Source organism: Oncorhynchus masou, chromosome 12 (assembly GCF_036934945.1).
Source record: "Oncorhynchus masou masou isolate Uvic2021 chromosome 12, UVic_Omas_1.1, whole genome shotgun sequence".
In the NCBI taxonomy this organism is placed as follows: domain Eukaryota; kingdom Metazoa; phylum Chordata; class Actinopteri; order Salmoniformes; family Salmonidae; genus Oncorhynchus; species Oncorhynchus masou.
The window spans coordinates 86,579,882-86,594,551 of NC_088223.1; the positions used below are offsets into that span (position 1 = coordinate 86,579,882).

General features: G+C 44.2%; 1 pseudogene; it reads right to left on the reverse strand.

The window, feature by feature from the left end:
• LOC135549413 (leucine--tRNA ligase, cytoplasmic-like) overlaps positions 1 to 11,591 on the reverse strand; it is a 14,662-nt pseudogene extending 3,071 nt beyond the window's left edge.
• Positions 11,592 to 14,670: the final 3,079 nt, after the last annotated feature.

The following is a 14,670-nucleotide window of genomic DNA, read 5'->3' on the forward strand; positions in this document are numbered from 1 at the left end:
AATGAAAATGGTTAACTTTGTTAATTGAAGCAAGGCCCCTGAACTCTTGTGTATTTTCTGCACTATTCAATGATATGGGCAGTGACCATGTAACACTTTTACAACATACAGAAGTGCGCTGGTTATCAAGGAGCAAAGTTGACAAGTTTTTTTAAATTGAGAGACGAGCTTAAAGTTTTCTTTACTGACCATAATTTTCACTTGTCTGACCACCTGCATGATGACGAGTTTCTTACACGACTGGCCTATCTGGGTGATGTTTTTTCTTGCCTGAATGATCTGAATCTAGGATTACAGGGACTCTCCGCAACTATATTCAATGTGAGGTTCAAAATTAAGGCTAGGATTAAGAAGTTGGAGAGGAAAATTATTGATTATTTTTATATTATTATTTATGCCCTGGTCCTATAAGAGCTCTTTGTCACTTCCCACAAGTAAGGTTGTGACAAAAACTCACTCTCATTCTTATGAGTGTGGGATGTTGTTACCTACCCTCACCACCTGGGGAGCAGCCCATCAGGATGTCCAGTGCAACTGGGTCCTGGACTTCCTGAAGGGCCGCCCGCAGGTGGTGAGGGTAGGTAACATCATCTCCACCCCGCTGATCCTCAACACTGGGGCCCCACAAGGGTGCGTTCTGAGCCCTCTTCTGTACTCCCTGTTCACCCATGACTGCGTGGCCATGCATGCCTCCAACTCAATCATCAAGTTTGCAGATGACACTACAGTGGTAGGCTTGATTACCAACAATGACGAGACGGCCTACAGGGAGGAGGTGAGGGCACTTGGAGTGTGGTGTCAGGAAAGTAACCTCACACTGAACGTCATCAAAACAAATGAGATGATCGTGGACTTCAGGAAACAGCAGAGGGAGCAGCCCCCTATCCACATCGATGGGACAGTAGTGGAGACTGTAGTAAGTTTAAGTTCCCCGGCATACACATCATGGACAAACTGAATTGGTCCACCCACACAGGCAGCGTGGTGAAGAAGGCGCAGCAGTGCCTCTTCAACCTCAGGAGGCTGAAGAAATTCGGCTTGTCACCAAAAGCACTCACAAACTTCTACAGATGCACAATCGAGGGCATCCTGTCGGGCTGTATCACCGCCTGGAACGGCAACTGCTCCGCCCACAACCGTAAGGCTCTCCAGAGGGTAGTGAGGTCTGCACAACGCATCACCGGGGGCATTTGGCCTGACCCCCAAGACACCTACACCACCCGATGTCACAGGTAGGCCATAAAGATCATCAAAGATAACAACCACCCGAGCCACTGCCTGTTCACCCCGCTATCATCCAGAAGGTGAGGTCAGTGCAGGTGCATCAAAGCACCTGAGACTGAAAAACAGCTTCTATCTCAAGGCCATCAGACTGTTAAACAGCCACCACTAACATTGAGTGGCTGCTGCCAACATACTGACTCAACTCCAGCCATTTTAATAATGGAAAAATTGATGTAAAAAATGTATCACTAGCCACTTTACTCATCTCATATGTATATACTGTACTCTATGCCATCTACTGCATCTTGCCATCTTTATGTAATACATGTATCACTAGCCACTTTAAACTATACCACTTTTATATGTTTACATACCCTACATTACTCATCTCATATGTATATACTGTACTCTATACCATCTACTGCATCTTGCCTATACCATCACTCATTAATATATCTTTATGTACATATTCTTTATTCCTTTACACTTGTGTGTATAAGGTAGTAGTTTTGATGAGCTGATTCTGTTCAGAACAACCCAGGGTGATGAGCTGATTTTGTTCAGAACAACCCAGGGTGTTGAGCTGATTCTGTTCAGAACAACCCAGGGTGATGAGCTGATTCTGTTCAGAACAACTCAGGGTGATGAGCTGATTTTGTTCAGAACAATCCAGGGTGTTGAGCTGATTCTGTTCAGAACAACCCAGGCTGTTGAGCTGATTCTGTTCAGAACAACCCAGGGTGTTGAGGTCATTCTGTTCAGAACAACCCAGGATGATGAGCCGATTCTCTTCAGAACAACCCAGGGTGATGAGCTGATTCTGTTCAGAACAACCCAGGGTGATGAGCTGATTCTGTTCAGAACAACCCAGGGTGATGAGCTCATTCCGTTCAGAACAACCCAGGGTGATGAGCTCATTCTGTTCAGAACAACCCAAGGTGATGAGCTGATTCTGTTCAGAACAACCCAGGGTACGACACCATGTCATCTTGTAAATGTACATCAAACATAGTGATCATAAACGTTGCCATTGCATATGACATGAGTTTTATGATGTGGAAATATGTGAACAATTGGACTCACAGGTGTTTGGGTTGCTTGTATGATATCAAATAGTTATTTATTATAATCCTCAATGTCTCATCTTTCAAAATACATTGAGTCCTCTTAATTTAAAGCATTTCCCTCACTCAGAAAACAAAATGCTAAGGTTGCCCAATTAATGGGAGGGTTGGGGGCAACTTCTTATCGTGCAAGATGCTCTAGTTCAGAACGGCTGTCAGTCAAAACCCATAGGCGTTTATCAGTGCCCAAATCTGCCTTTTTCAGCACGTATACGAGTACGAGTGTAAAGGACTACAGCACTTGCACATTAAGATGAACCTCTCTTGGGTAGGGGGCAGTATTTTCATGTCCGGATGAAAAGCGTGCCCAAAGTAAACTGCCTGTTACTCAGGCCCAGAAGCTAGGATATGAATATAATTGATAGATTTGGATAAACACTCTAAAGTTCCTAAAACTTTTAAAATTATGTCTGTGAGTATAACACAACTGATATGGCAGACAAAACCCCGAGGACAAAAACATTTCAGCCTACCACTATTTTCAATGGCTGTAACTTTTGTTATAAGTCCTCCCAAGTCCGAGTTTAAAAGGCCATGTTCTGTTATCATCTCCACCCGGCACAGCCAGAAGAGGACTGGCCACCCCTCATAGCCTGGTTCCTCTCTCGGTTTCTTCCTAGGTTTTGGCCTTTCTAGGGAGTTTTTCCTAGCCAACGTGCATCAACACCTGCATTGCTTGCTGTTTGGGGTTTTAGGCTGGGTTTCTGTACATCACTTTGAGATATCAGCTGATGTACGAAGGGCTATATAAATACATTTGATTTGATTTGATTTTGATTCTCCTTGGTGGAGATAAATTCGTGGGAGCTTGGATGATGATTCCACTCTCTGTTAGATTCAATTATCTCATTGGACATTGCAAACTACCTGGCGAAAGCTGGCCCTGTCCTCAGGTTGTTCTGATTGGCTATCATCTCCTTGAAACACTCCACCCAGGTGTAGAGGTGCAGGACGCCAGCATCGGTCATGGCCTCCACAAAGTTAACGTCTTCCACTGTGTCCTCTGGACATCCATGGGCAAGGAACAGACAACATGGTAAGGCTGTGTTTAACACTCAGGACACACAACATGGTAAGGCTGTGTTTAACACTCAGGACACACAACATGGTAAGGCTGTGTTTAACACTCAGGACACACAACATGGTAAGGCTGTGTTTAACACTCAGGACACACACAACATGGTAAGGTTGTGTTTAACACTCAGGACACACACAACATGGTAAGGCTGTGTTTAACACTCAGGACACTCAACATGGTAAGGCTGTGTTTAACACTCAGGACACTCAATATGGTAAGGCTGTGTTTAACACTCAGGACACACACAACATGGTAAGGCTGTGTTTAACACTCAGGACATTCAACATGGTAAGGCTGTGTTTAACACTCAGGACGCACACAACATGGTAAGGCTGTGCTTAACACTCAGGACACACACACACACACACACCATATTACAGTGGCACTGGTAGAAACAAAGCACTTTGACACTAAAAGCAGCATTTTTGCAATTAGTATAATGATGCATAATGACAGCCTTACATAATCCCTCCTCCATCCCCCCTCCTGTCTTCTACAAAAGTATGTGAAGAGAACAGTGCAGTCCCACTTCTTCATAAATAACCAGAAGGAAGCAATCAGCCAGAGGAATGGCATCAAATCAGCATGACAAATTTACTACCACCACTCTGGGCCAGACTATGGTGTTTATTTCTACTCACCGAGTAGGAAGAGGTGGTCAGAAGGAATGCAGGAAACGCTATCTCAATGCTCTGCTATCCCTTCCAATTCTAGTTCTGTTTCCCAAATAAAGCAAACCCACCCTTCCATCAGAGGAGAAATAGCAGGAAACTTTTAGCCATCAAGAAGTAAAGAATGACTAATTGATTATGCTAATAACTTCTGGAGAAAAGGCATGTAAAATAATGACTGTTCCTCTCATAAAGCGTCCTAGTAATTAGGAGATGTTGAGTTAAGAGACTGGAAGGCTTATAGGGCCCTACTTACCGTTAGCAGAGAACTTGGAGATGGCGATACTCAGAATGAAGATGTTGCCATCTGATGAATATGAACAAAGACTGTCAGTAGGATCGCACACAAACACACACACACACACACACACACACACACAGTATTTGTGCATGACACTTGGCGTCTTCAGACCATATCAAACACAAAGGTCCCATGATGCCAGAGCAGGCGACAGAGAAATTTCAGTGCATCGGTGACTTGTTTGTAGTTAACAAAACCTCTTTCAGAGAAGGGAAAACATGCCTTTTCAGAGTTGAGTAACAGGTGACCATTCACCCGGACTGCCTGCAGCCACTTTCTGCTGTGTACACAAAGATAATCTCCTTCAAAACATGAGAATCTCCAGAGGGGTTGTCTTCCCATCCGTACCATCTACACAGTGCCTTATCCCACACAGTAACTGGTTACACCCTGCAGTAATTAGGTTTATACTGCCAATCCTTTCAAATAATAGAGGTATGGAACTGCAGAATTATTCTACACTTGCAAGTTCACCCAAAACTGCATAAATCAGAAAAGACAAACAAAAAACTTCCAGGTATCTTTGATATACAGCACTTGCACCCATTTCATCATAAAATGAAGGCTCAATTATCTCAATCAATACAGCATTCCAGCATTCAATATAGCAAAACAACATTCCCATAAAGCCCAAATAGCTTGTATCCCTGTAGCACCGTAGAGAGGCAGGCCCGGCAGACAGGCAGGTAGCCAGGCAGGGGGTTCATCTCACCTGGCATTGGGCCACACGGCCACGTGGTTGTACAGGTGGTTGGGCACCAGGTCATTCCCAGACACACGGGCATCCATGGGGTACAAGTACTCAAACCCCCTCCTCAGCCTCTGCAGGTGATCTTTGGGGATCTCCATCTTCAGGGAAGAGAGAGCTCTTAAAGAAGATGAAGTCCCACACCTCCCTGCTCATCTGTTCTGGCCTGACAGACAGAGAGAGAAAGGGAGACAGAGAGAGCATAGACACAGAGACTCAGATTGTAAAGTGACTCCACTATATATATCCATAACCAACTATTGGGATTTAAAAAGCTCTGGCACACTGCTTTCTTCCTCTTCCACAAAATAAGGTTGAAGTTGGAAGTTTACATACACTTAGGTTGGAGTCATTAAAACTCATTTATCAACCACTCCACAAATTTCTTGTTAACGAACTATAGTTTTGGCAAGTCGGTTAGGACATCTACTTTGTGCATGACACAAGTCATTTTTTCAACAATTGTTTACAGACAGATTATTTCACTTATAATTCACTGTATCACAATTCCAGTTTACATACACTAAGTTGACTGTGCCTTTAAACAGCTTGGAAAATTCCAGAAAATGATGTAATGGCTTTAGAAGTTTCTGACGGGCTAATTGACATAATTTCAATCAATTGGATGCGTACCTATGGATATATTTCAAGGCCGACCTTCAAACCCAGTGCCGCTTTGCTTGACATCATGGGAAAATCAAAAGAAATCAGCCAAGACCTCAGAAAAATAATTGTAGACCTCCACAAGTCTGGTTCATTCTTGGGAGCATTTTCCAAACACCCGAAGGTACCACATTCATCTGTACAAACAATAGTATGCAAGTATAAACACCATGGGACCACGCAGCCGTCATATGTTCAGGAAGGAGATGCACGCTGTCCCCTAGAGATGAATGTACTTCAGGGGGAAAAGTGCACATCAATCCCAGAACAACAGAAAGGAACTTGTGAAGATGCTGGAGGAAACAAGTAGAAAAGTATCTATATCCACAGTAAAACATGTCCTATATCAACATAACCTCAAAGGCCGCTCAGCAAGGAAGAAGCCACTGCTCCAAAACCGCCGTAAAAAAGCAGACTATGGTTTGCAACTGCACATGGGGACAAAGACTGGACTTTTTGGAGAAACGTCCTCTGGGCTGATGAAACAAAAATAGAATTGTTTGGCCATAATGACCATTGTTATGTTTGGAGGAAAAAGGGGAAGGCTTGCAAGCCGAAGAACATCATCCCAACCGTGAAGCACGTGGGTGGCAGCATCATGTTGTGGGGGTGCTTTGCTGCAGGAGGGACTGGTGCACTTCACAAAATAGATGCCATCATGAGGTAGGAAAATTCTGTGGATATAGTGAAGCAACATCTCAAGACATCAGTCAGGAAGTTAAAGCTTGGTCGCAAATGGCTCTTCCAGATGGACAGTGACCCCAAGAATACTTCCAAAGTGGCAAAATGGCTTAAGGACAACAAAGTCAAGGTATTGGAGTTGCCATCACAAGGCCCTGACCTCCATCCTATATAAAATGTGTGGCCAGAATTGAGAAAGCATGTGTGTGCAAGGAGGCCTACAAACCTGCCTCAGTTACACCAGCTGTATCAGGAGGAATTGGCCAAAATTCACGCAACGTATTGTGGGAAGCTTGTGGAAGGCTACCCGAAACGTTTTACACAAGTTAATCAATTTAAAGGCAATACTACCAAATACTAATTGAGTGTATGTAAACCTCTGACCCACTGGGAATGTAATGAAGCAAATAAAAGCTGAAATAAATCATTATTCTATTATTCTGACATTTCACATTCTTAAAATGAAATTGATGATCCTGACTGACCTAAGACAGGGAATCTCTACTAGGATTAAATGTCAGGAATTGTGAAAAACTGAATTTAAATCTATTTGGCTAAGGTGGATGTAAACTTCCGACTTCAACTGTGTATGCATGTGCAAATAGTACATTATAATCATATCTCCAACCATTACATTACAAACTTTCTCTATTGCAATAATGTGTTGAAAAGGTCATTTTAAGGAGTTATAAATCCCTCAGTCTGCATCTACAGAAGCCTGTTCCCAATAAATGAAATGACCATGTGAGAGTAGAGTGGTGCATACTTGATCCCTTGAGGCGACGGTCCCTGTCCGTTGAGCACTCCCCCTGGAGGAAGTGAGCCACGGTGTCGTAGGCCATGTAAATGGTCGAGTCAGACAGGGACTCCATTAGCCACTGCTGGTCCCATGGCAACCTTGTTCCTATAGCAACAAGCACACCGGACAAAAAAAAAGACCAAGAAAGAAAAACAATCAACCACCTTCTAGTGTGAACGGTAAGGGATATGCTTATCATATAATTACTGTGGTTTTACACGTTGGGTCCTCCATTGAAAAGGAAAACTGATCATTAAGCATGTGAAAAATGTTTCCTTCCTGTAGTTTGGCACATTATCTACTAAAACATGCTTCCTTATTTTGGGTATTTTGCCTCCAAGCAAATTTTACACCATCCCAAAATTCCCCAATGCCTCTGGTCTCAAAAGATGTGTTTGTGGACGTGAGAGGTTATGTTCTGGAACCATTACAAGCCCCCATCTCATTGTCATCTAATTATTAGAGATATACACATGTTTTTTGCACCCACCATGCATCATGTCCATAATGGTCATGTGAGGTGAAATGTATATATTTTGGGATGTGAACACTCAGTGTGTTTGACCTGACGAAGTTCTGTTTCGGGCCCAGAGTTTAGTCAGACTGTATGTTACTGGTAGAACTAGGCCCAGAGTTTAGTCAGACTGTATTTTATAGGTAGAACTAGGCCCAGAGTTTAGTCAGACTGTATGTTACTGGTATAACTGGGCCCAGAGTTTAGTCAGACTGTATGTTACTGGTAGAACTACGCCAAGAGTTGTCAGGTCACATGGTCAGTAAAAATCCTGGCCCTGCACAGGATATGCTTTGCTGTGACACCAAACTAACTCCACTGATTCTGTCCCATGTCCCCTGTCCAAACTAACTCCACTGATCCTGTCCCATGTCCCATGTCCAAACTAACTCCACTGATTCTGTCCCATGTCCCCTGTCCAAACTAACTCCACTGATCCTGTCCCATGTCCCCTGTCCAAACTAACTCCACTGATCCTGTCCCATGTCCCCTGTCCAAACTAACTCCACTGATCCTGCCCCATGACCAAACTAAATCCACTGATCCTGCCCCATGTCCCCTGTCCAAACTAACTCCACTGATCCTGCCCCATGACCAAACTAAATCCACTGATCCTGTCCCCTGTCCAAACTAACTCCACTGATCCTGTCCCCTGTCCAAGGTAACTCTACTGATCATGTCCAATCTCCAAACTAACTCCACTGAATCTGCCCCATGTGCCTGTCCCCCTCCTTATCCAGGGCATAGGTACGAGAGCATGCGTGCTCCTGGAGCCAGTTCAGAGTGGCCTCAAAGCTCTTCCTGGTCTCATCACAGAACCTAAAGAGTGTGTGGTCACAGAGTGCCACCACACACTCATCTGCAGAGCTCACCATCACCTGCTTCTCTGGCTCCATAGAGATCAAAGCTTGGCCCTGGAACATTAGTAGAGGTCCAGGTTAGAACACACTAATGCACAACAAAGAAACGTATCAAACACATCAGTGAAGAGCCCACATCAACAACAGTAGCAAACAGCCCACGTCAACAACCGTAGCAAACAGCCCACGTCAACAACAGTAGTAAACAGCCCTCGTCAACAACCGTAGCAAACAGCCCACGTCAACAACCGCAGCAAAGAGCCCACGTCAACAACCGTAGCAAAGAGCCCACGTCAACAACCGTAGCAAAGAGCCCACGTCAACAACCGTAGCAAACAGCCCACGTCAACAACCATAGCAAACAGCCCACAGTGTAAACAAACAATATAGTTAAAAAGCATAAACATGAACACAATAAATATAGATTGGTGTCGTATCTGTGGCAGCGTGAGAAGCATGGGCATAGGTGAAGGAGTCCCAGTGCAGCACCATGGACAGCAGCACTCAGTTCAGCACTGCGGAAGACTGCACTACGTTCAAAACCAGGCCAGCCGAAGACAGCTCCACAGCTCCACAACTCCTCTCACCCAACACACATGGTACAAGATTACTAATCAGCACACCTGCAAGGCATTCCTTAATCAACTGACTGGCACAAGAGCGCAGGCTGGACCTCACTCAGCTGGAGCAGTTAGGAAGACAGCCAGCCTACTCACACTGTGTTTTTGCTCTCCTGCCACAGACTCTGCCAGTGAGGCCACATCGCCGCAAGAGGCTACAGGTGGCCGCCATATTTAACCACCCTCTTTGCCTGAACAGCTTGTGGACAAGAACTCCAGAGACACTGAAAGCTAGAGTAAAAGCTTATGAACCTTGAAATCTGTTGTTGTGTCTTTACTCCTTTTCCACTTGTGTAGTCGGGCACACCCCACTCTTCCCGACAGTATCAAATAATGGATTTCAACCAGGGTACCTTCTCCTCCATCATTGTCTTCTGGATGGGTTTATTGACATCCTGCAATTTTTTGGCCCTTCTAGCCTTCAACCTGCATGATCTGAGAAAAGAAGACAAACTCATTACAAACTATGTTGTTGACTTTTTAAAATATTATTCTAGGTTGTTGTATAGGTCTGCTGCACCTCTGTAGCCATAGCTGTCCTACGAGGATAAATAAAGTGGCATTGTAATACAAGTATGCATAGCTGAGATGTTATGTGTAGCCATTAGGACTCACTCCTTCATTGAAGTCCTCGAGGTAGACCCTTTCCTTGGCGTCTGCCAGCTTCTCAAGGTCATTCTGGCTCGGGATTGTCAACTGGTCACAGAACTGGAGGAGCCGACAGGTTCCCATAGCCAGGGATCTCAATGATGGGCAGATGGAGTAGAGCAGCGTGAGTACAAGGCACACAGTACACTGTCTGGTCATTTATAACCAAATAAAGGTTGCGAGAGGCAGCTTACCAGCCCAAAAGGTAAGACCATCTTGTATTTGATTCCATATTTTTCTCTCAGGACCTATAAGAGGAATCCAAGTGATCTCCAATTACTTCATTGACCCAAACATATTGTGCGATGCATAGGTTAGCTAATATAGACGAGTAGCCACAAACAAGCACAAAGTAAGTAATTAAGTAGTACAGTTAAAGCATCACCTGTTTCTTTTTTATATCCCTGAGGGCAGCAATGTCATTGGACGGAATTGGACGGAATGCTGGTGACAATTCCAGTGCCTGGGTGTCACAAAGCAAGTGGACCAAAGTCACATGAGAAACACAACCAACACCCAGAGGCACAAAAATTCCGCTGCGGTGTCCTCTGAGAATGTTTTCCCTCATTGCCTTCTCTACCAAACACAGGACATTGTGCATCAGCGAGAGAACAAAGCCATAGACATCTGCATTCTGACGTTTCAATTTAGTCAGACCATTTCAATGCAGATGTAAACCCCTGGAGCAAAACAGACCAAAATAATTCATTGTAATGACTCATAGCAAAAGAGGAAATGCTGTGGGAGTTGTGTGTAGCATCCCCTCAGGACCTAAATCAGTAAACATCATCTTTTTACTTGCTCTACAATGACTTATGCCTCCCTCACTTTAGCTCTTCAAAAGGAGGAAGGCCTCAAGCCCGATCTTGACGTGCTGGAGCAGAGACATCATGGAAGCAATTAAGTGGTATTTGGAGCATTCTTGACTATTCCAATACATTTGTCCTGCTTGATGGTGAGCATAGGCAGTGCATAGATGGTCTGGTAAGATGGCAGCAGGGCACTAAGAGCACATCCAAGAATATCCTACGGAGAGAGTTAAACGTGAGTGTGTGTGGTCACATAAGTTGCAGTGTGTAAGTGTATGTGCAAATACTTAAACATAAGGATGTCATTTAAATGTACATCTCATTCCCAGAACATCCATGATCCCTGTGACCTTGCCGTTTTTCTTCGTGAAGCCCTGGTAAAACATGTTCCTAGTAGACCTCCGTGTGTTGATGAACACGTCTCCACAGGCCGTCTCGAAGGCTAGGTACTTGATGTCAGGATGGACCCAGCAGTTAGTCTGGCCATACATGCTCTCTGGTCTGAGAGTAGCTACCACCAAGAAGATGCTCTGATTTTTAAGGCCACTCCAGGGTAGGGTTAAAATAAGTGTTCAGAAGAGTGCAAAACCATTATTGTATTCTCAAGCAGCACCCTGCTATAATCTGCTATAACCTGCTATTAGGACAACCAACTTGCACCTTATGTCACAATTAACAACACAAAATTGATTGGTTACATCAATGAAAAAGTTGTTCCGAGTCTCATGCTACTAAATAAAATACAGTGTGTCGGGTTCACATAGAGTAGTAACTTAGTTTGCAGGGTAGGGCTTGACAACCATCATCTTAATGAGGGTGTAATCCTGTGGATCCCTAGAAAGTAAAAACATTATGATTTTTTTTAAACTTCAGCTTTATTTAACCAGGTCGGCAAGTTGAGAACAAGTTCTCATTTACAACTGCGACCTGGACAAGATAAAGCAAAGCAGCGTGACAAAAACAACAACACAGAGTTACACATGGAATAAACAATCGTACAGTCAATAACACAATAGAAAAATCGGTATACAGTGTGTGCAAATTAAGTAATGAGGTTAGGCAATAAATAGTCCAATAGTGACTAAGTAATTACAATTTAGCAATTTACACTGGAGTGATATATGTGCAGATGCGGATGTGCAAGTAGAAATACTGGTGTGCAAAAGCGCAGAAAAACAAAAATGGGGATGAGGTAGGTAGTTGGTTGGATGGGCTATTTACAGATGGGCTGTTTACAGCTGAAGCGATCGGTAAGTTGCTCTGACAGCTGACACTTATAGTTAGTGAGGGATATACAAGTCTCCAACTTCAATAATTTTTGCAATTCGTTCCAGTCATTGGCAGCAGAGAACTGGAAGGAAAGGCAGCTAAAGAAGGAGTTGGCTTTGGAGATGACCAGTGAAATATACCTGCTGGAGCGTGTGCTACGGGTGGGTGTTGCTATGGTGACCAGTGAGCTAAGGCAGAGGTTTACCTAGAAAAGACTTATAGATGACCTGGAGCCAGTGGGTTTGGCAACGAATATGTAGTGAGGACCAGCCAACGAGAGCATACAGGTCGCCGTGGTGGGTAGTATATGGGGCTTTGATGACAAAAGCTGCAGAGCTGTAGTCACACAACTCATTGAGATTATGTAGTGGTAAAAACATTTTACCTCTCCAGTCTGCCTGTCGTGGTCCATACACATTTACATTACATTTAAGTCATTTAGCAGACGCTCTTATCCAGAGCGACTTACAAATTGGTGAATTCACCTTCTGACATCCAGTGGAACAGCCACTTTACAATAGTGCATCTAAATCATTTAAGGGGGGTGAGAAGGATTACTTATCCTATCCTAGGTATTCCTTGAAGAGGTGGGGTTTCAGGTGTCTCCGGAAGGTGGTGATTGACTCCACTGTCCTGGCGTCGTGAGGGAGTTTGTTCCACCATTGGGGGGCCAGAGCAGCGAACAGTTTTGACTGGGCTGAGCGGGAACTGTACTTCCTCAGTGGTAGGGAGGCGAGCAGGCCAGAGGTGGATGAACGCAGTGCCCTTGTTTGGGTGTAGGGCCTGATCAGAGCCTGGAGGTACTGCGGTGCCGTTCCCCTCACAGCTCCGTAGGCAAGCACCATGGTCTTGTAGCGGATGCAAGCTTCAACTGGAAGCCAGTGGAGAGAGCGGAGGAGCGGGGTGACGTGAGAGAACATGGGAAGGTTGAACACCAGACGGGCTGCGGCGTTCTGGATGAGTTGTAGTGGTTTAATGGCACAGGCAGGGAGCCCAGCCAACAGCGAGTTGCAGTAATCCAGACGGGAGATGACAAGTGCCTGGATTAGGACCTGCGCCGCTTCCTGTGTGAGGCAGGGTCGTACTCTGCGGATGTTGTAGAGCATGAACCTACAGGAACGGGCCACCGCCATGATGTTGGTTGAGAACGACAGGGTGTTGTCCAGGATCAAGCCAAGGTTCTTAGCGCTCTGGGAGGAGGACACAATGGAGTTGTCAACCGTGATGGCGAGATCATGGAACGGGCAGTCCTTCCCCGGGAGGAAGAGCAGCTCCGTCTTGCCGAGGTTCAGCTTGAGGTGGTGATCCGTCATCCACACTGATATGTCTGCCAGACATGCAGAGATGCGATTTGCCACCTGGTCTCATCAGAAGGGGGAAAATACACAGCTTTCCATCTTTCGGTGATTAGATGATATACTGCAAAACGTAATGGCATGACAATGTAATAATGCCCCATAGAAAATGCAGTGATATTTATAACCATTTCCAACAGCTTACCTTTTACCAAACTTTCATTTATTCCTCTCATTTAGGCCGATAAACTGCCACCTCACAAAGGAGTTGTAGAAAGGCCCGTCGCCAGTACCACCTGTGATATAATCACCTTTTTTTAAAACATTGTCAGCACCTGAAATACTTTTTCAAAGTGAACTAAAGCATGGTTGTTGCTCTGCACATTCAGATCTGAATCTTAACTTGAGATCCACACACTTAACTTAGAATTATACATTGATGTAAATGTGAGATTTCCAAGAAAATGTAAGTTATTAGCACAGATATCGAGTTAGGAATCAGATCTCATGAAACAAATGTATGTCTATTGGTTAACATCAGGCTTCCTGGTACTGAATAAGATAATGTCCCATTGGAACTTGGACTCTACAGCCTTTGCCACTGCTTTGCTCTGAAGATCACACACACACAAGAGATAAGTTACATTTTGAATTGTGCATTAAAGGAAACAATTTTCCCCAAGCTTACAAGTAGTGCAGAGGATCAATTGATATTTGCATAAAATGTTCACCTCTATGCCCTTAGATTTGTCTTTAAAGATGAACTCATCTGCAAACTTGGGGTTCTCTTCCTCCTCATGAGGGAACCTCCATCTCTCACTTCAGCTTGCTTGCACAGGCCTGTGAATTAAGATGAATGTAACCTTCTTAAATGACAGCTGATCATGTATGATGTGCACAGCAAGCTTCCTGTACAATGCAACCCAAATGGAAATAGGCATTGCTTCCCTTTCAAGCAATGGAAACCAACAGCAAACTACAACGAAATAAAGAGCAATGTGTAAAATACATTTTTCACAGAGGATCTTGAACGTAATAAGACCTACACTTAGTACATCTACAAGTCAAATCTATATATATCTTACTTCGAAAGGCAGAAAGTATGACTGAGACGCAGCCTTCCATTCAAGTAGGGGTGGGTGACAAAGTACTTGTTTTTGCTGTGAATGAAAGGGTGGTACATTAGGTTGGGAAAAGTGGCCGTGAAAACTAAAGTAGGGCATGGATAATCATATTAACGGTCCAAGTAGACTTACAATGGGCTTTCACAAATAGTGGTGGGTGAGTCACAAATTAACCTTCTTTCCTTCTTCTCCCATTTCTGTTGGATTTTCCCCTTTATCTTTTGAGAAAGTCCAACTTTGCT